Source organism: Scylla paramamosain, chromosome 1 (genome assembly GCF_035594125.1).
Source record: "Scylla paramamosain isolate STU-SP2022 chromosome 1, ASM3559412v1, whole genome shotgun sequence".
NCBI lineage: Eukaryota > Metazoa > Arthropoda > Malacostraca > Decapoda > Portunidae > Scylla > Scylla paramamosain.
In genome coordinates, this window is record NC_087151.1 from 75,001 (window position 1) to 79,723 (window position 4,723).

A 4,723-nucleotide genomic window follows, 5' to 3' on the forward strand; every position below is an offset into this window, starting at 1 on the left:
AGGCTGGACACAGCACTGCACAGCCCAGAACAGTCTATGCCTAATTCTCTAGTCATTTATATTCAGAATTTAAGTAAGTTTGGTGGGTTGTGTCTATTTTTGTTATCATTATTATTATTATTATTATTATTATTATTATTATTATTATTATTATTATTATTATTATTATTATTATTACTCATTTCTAATATAATCTTTCCTCTCTCTCTACCACCACCACCACCATCACCACAGCCCCCCTTGTGAGGACAGCGACTACCACCACCACCACCACCAGCACAGCCAAGTAGATGCAGACACAGAAGAAGGGTTTGTAATAATAATAATAATAATGTTTAAAAATAATCAAATTGAAAATATTGAGATAAAAAGGAAGATTTCTCTCTCTCTCTCTCTCTCTCTCTCTCTCTCTCTCTCTCTCTCTCTCTCTCTCTCTCTCTCTCTCTCTCTCTCTCTCTCTCTCTCTCTCTCTCTCTCTCTCTCTCTCTCTCTCTCTCTCTCTCTCTCTCTCTCTCTCTCTCTCTCTCTCTCTCTCTCTCTCTCTCACACTCCCTCTCTCCTGCAGATAAGATCACATGACCTCTCCCACACCCTTGACCTGACCATGTAACTGGCCAGGACCATACTGAGGCGATCTGAGAGTCTCCTAACTTCTCTGCCCCAACCCAGCGGCAGAAATAGCCCAAGAAGTAGCCCAAATGTAGCCTGCCATAAGAGATAGCCCAGTAGCTAAAAAAAATAGCCCAAAGATTAGGTTGCCCAAAAAATAGCCCAAAGAATGTGGTTTTTTATGTTTTATTTATTTAGTTTATTTATTTTAATTGTAAAGGAAGTTAAGAATTTTTTTTTAAGTCAGTCAGTTCTCTAAGTCAAGAAAGGTGTGTGTCAGTCAGTCAGTCAGTCAGTCAGTCAGTCAGACAGACAGACAGACAGACAGACAGACAGACAGACTTATGCCATTGAGAAAATGACATTAAGCTCTAGGCTATTAAAAGTAGATTTGATATTTGAGAGAGAGAGAGAGAGAGAGAGAGAGAGAGAGAGAGAGATAATAATTGTAGTATGTGTGTGTGAGAAACATGACTGGCTGCCCAGATCACCCTTTGAGGCAGCTGATTGGTTGACAACTTGGTGCTTGTATCTGATTGGTCACCATGACTTAGATGTGACACATGATTGGTTGGAATTACTACTGTTACTGTTATTTTTAAGTTCTGACTAAGTGTAATGGGAAATGTTGTGTTTCTGATAAGTTTTTGGTCATTTTCAAGTTTGGCTGAGTTCTGACTAAGTTCTGAATTTAAATGCATTTTTGTGAAGATTTTTAGTCTAGGAAAGTTTGGCTAATTTTTTTTTTGAAGTTCTGAGTGAAAATGTTGTGTTTCTGATAAGTTTTTAAGGTCATTTTCAAGTCTGGCCAAGTTCTGACTAAGTTCTGAATTAAAATATTGTGTTTTTGTGAAGATTTTTTATTAAGGAAAGTTTGGCTATTTTTTTTTTAAGTTCTGAGTCAAAATGTTGTGTTTCTGATAAGTTTTTAAGGTCATTTTCAGGTTTGGCCAAGTTCTGACTAAGTTCTGAATTTAAATATTGTGTTTTTGTGAAGATTTTTGGTCTAGGAAAGTTTGGCTAATTTTTTTAAGTTCTGAGTCAAAATGTGTTTCTGATAAGTTTTTTATGTTATTTTCAAGTTTGGCCAAGTTCTGACTAAGTTCTGAATTTAAATATTGTGTTTTTGTGAAGATTTTTTGGTCTAGGAAAGTTTGGCTAATTTTTTTTAAGTTCTGAGTCAAAATGTTGTGTTTCTGATAAGTTTTTTATGTTATTTTCAAGTTTGGCCAAGTTCTGACTAAGTTCTGAATTTAAATATTGTGTTTTTGTGAAGATTTTTTAAAGGAAAGTTTGGCTATTTTTTTTTTAAGATCTGAGTCAAAAGGTTGTGTTTCTGATAAGTTTTTTATGTTATTTTCAAGTTTGGCCAAGTTCTGACTAAGTTCTGAATTTAAATATTGTGTTTTTGTGAAGATTTTTTTATTAAGGAAAGTTTGGCTAATTTTTTTTAAGTTCTGAGTCAAAATGTTGTGTTTCTGATAAGTTTTTAAGGTCATTTTCAAGTCTGGCCAAGTTCTGACTAAGTTCTGAATTAAAATATTGTGTTTTTGTGAAGATTTTTGGTCTAGGAAAGTTTGGCTAATTTTTTTTAAGTTCTGAGTCAAAAGGTTGTGTTTCTGATAAGTTTTTTATGTCATTTTCAAGTTTGGCCAAGTTCTGACTAAGTTCTGAATTTAAATATTGTGTTTTTGTGAAGATTTTTTATTAAGGAAAGTTTGGCTAATTTTTTTTTAAGATCTGAGTCAAAATGTTGTGTTTCTGATAAGTTTTTAAGGTCATTTTCAAGTTTGGCCAAGTTCTAAGTTCTGAATTTAAATATTGTGTTTTTGTGAAGATTTTTGGTCTAGGAAAGTTTGGCTAATTGTTTTTAAGTTCTGAGTCAAAATGTTGTTTCTGATAAGTTTTTTATGTTATTTTCAAGTTTGGCCAAGTTCTGACTAAGTTCTGAATTAAAATATTGTGTTTTTGTGAAGATTTTTTATTAAGGAAAGTTTGGCTAATTTTTTTTTAAGTTCTGAGTCAAAATGTTGTGTTTCTGATAAGTTTTTAATGTTATTTTCAAGTTTGGCCAAGTTCTAAGTTATAATTGAAAGTATTGTGTTTTTGACAAGATTATAAGTGTGAAAGTTTGTGTTAAGTTCATTGCAGTGAAAGTTGATGTGTATACTTAAGTTATTCACTTATAGAAACTTATAAGGGCATAAAGGTTACATTGAAAAAATTAGAGGAATAAATGTTTACTTATTTTGTATTGTGAGAGAGAGAGAGAGAGAGAGAGAGAGAGAGAGAGAGAGAGAGAGGTCAGGTGCCTTCTAATGATAATGATGATGATGATAATAATAATAATAATAATAATAATAATAATAATAATAATAATTAGTATTCATACCAAAATATCCATCCATAGAAAATATTCATGTTTTTTTACTATTATTATTATTATTATTATTATTATTATTATTATTATTATTATTATTATTATTATTATTATTATTATTATTATTATTATTGCTGCTGCTACTACTACTACTACTACTACTACTACTACTACTACTACTACTACTACTACTACTACTACTACTACTACTACTACTACTACTACTACTACTACTACTACTACTACTACTACCACCACCACCAAACACCACCAATACTACTACCACTACTACTACTACTACTACTACTACTACTACTACTACTACTACTACTATTTTTTCCATGCAATTAGGCATATTAGGATCATCATCATCAGTAGTAGCAGTAGTAGGCCTAGTCATTACACACACAATAATTCATAATAAACTTGTATATATATTTTTCTGCATATTTCAATTTCTTATTTTATTTATTCCAATGATTTTAAGCAATCTCTGTAGGTTCGTACACTCCATGTTTAGACCTATGTGTGTGTGTGTGTGTGTGTGTGTGTGTGTGTGTGTGTGTTAGGTGACCCAGCATGACCTCACTGTGACCTCTGCATTTTGAGTCAAGTCTGGTGAGAAATTGATGTACACTAGCATTGAAACCATTGGAGATTCAAATAAGCTAGGCAGTGTTGTGTTGTGTTCAGGGTGTTCGGCTAAGAATTAAAATTGTGTTTCGGATAAGCTGGCCAGTGTTGTGTTGTGTTCAGGGTGTTTGGCAAAGGAAAAACTGTATTTGGGATAAAGTGTGTGCATTTTTGGGTATTTGGTGTAGGGTAAACTGTTGTATTTTGGGTAAACCAGCAGAATATTGGATAAAGTTGTGTTTGTGATGAAAGAAATTGTGTGTAGAATATTTAGGTGAAAGATAAGCAGTGTTTTTTAATTAGATACAGAAGTGGTGTGTGTGTTTTTTTTGGTGTTTGGTAAAGGATGAACTGTTGTAATTGAAATGGTGTTGAGGATTGTGAAAATTTTGTTAAACTTATTTCATAGTATCTAATTCTTTTCTGTGGTCTTCTTCCTCCTCCTCTTTCTTTCTTTCTTTCTTTCTTTCTTTCTTGTGTTCCTTCTTCTTTCCCTTTCTTTTCTTTCTGGTGTTCCTTCTTCTTCCTCTTCTTTCTCTCGTCCTTTTCTTTTTCTTGTGTTCCTTCTCCTCTTTCTCTTCTTCCTCTCTTCCTCTTCCTTCTGTCTTTTTGTTGTTTTGTTTTCCTTCTTCCTCTTCCTCTTCTTCCTTTGTTGTCTTGTCTCTTCTTCCTGTCTTCCTCTTTTAATTTACTGTTTTATGTTCCTCCTCCTCCTCCTCTTCCTCTCTTTCATTCTTCCCCTGTCATCCTCTTCACTTCTTCATTCTTCCCCTGTCATCCTCTTCACTTCTGTCTTCCTTTAATTCATATGTACCTCCTCCTCCTCCTCATCATCCTCCTCTTTCTCTTCCCTGTCTTTTCCTCCTCATTTCCTCATCATCATCCTCTCTCTCTCTCTTCCCTGTGTGTTTTCCTCCTCATCATCCTCTTCCTCTCTTCCCTTTTTGTCTTTAAGTAAAATTCAGGTTTGTCTATGTTGTTATTATTATTATTATTATTATTATTGTCTTATCAAGTTAATATTTTGTTGTGTTATTTTATTATTACTACTTATTGTAACATTCTAAACTTTTCTATAAGGATTAAATTTTGATATATTGA

General features: G+C 33.0%; 1 protein-coding gene across 1 annotated transcript in view; it reads left to right on the plus strand.

The window, feature by feature from the left end:
- LOC135106665 (uncharacterized) overlaps positions 1 to 4,723 on the plus strand; it is a 29,754-nt gene extending 25,031 nt beyond the window's left edge. Inside the window, exons 6-8 of the mRNA XM_064015961.1 lie at positions 1 to 73; positions 235 to 309; positions 566 to 4,723. The exon at positions 1 to 73 is cut by the window's left edge and continues 1,360 nt beyond it. The gene's annotated coding sequence lies outside the window, so the exon portion shown is untranslated. The remainder of the gene's footprint in view (positions 74 to 234; positions 310 to 565) is intronic.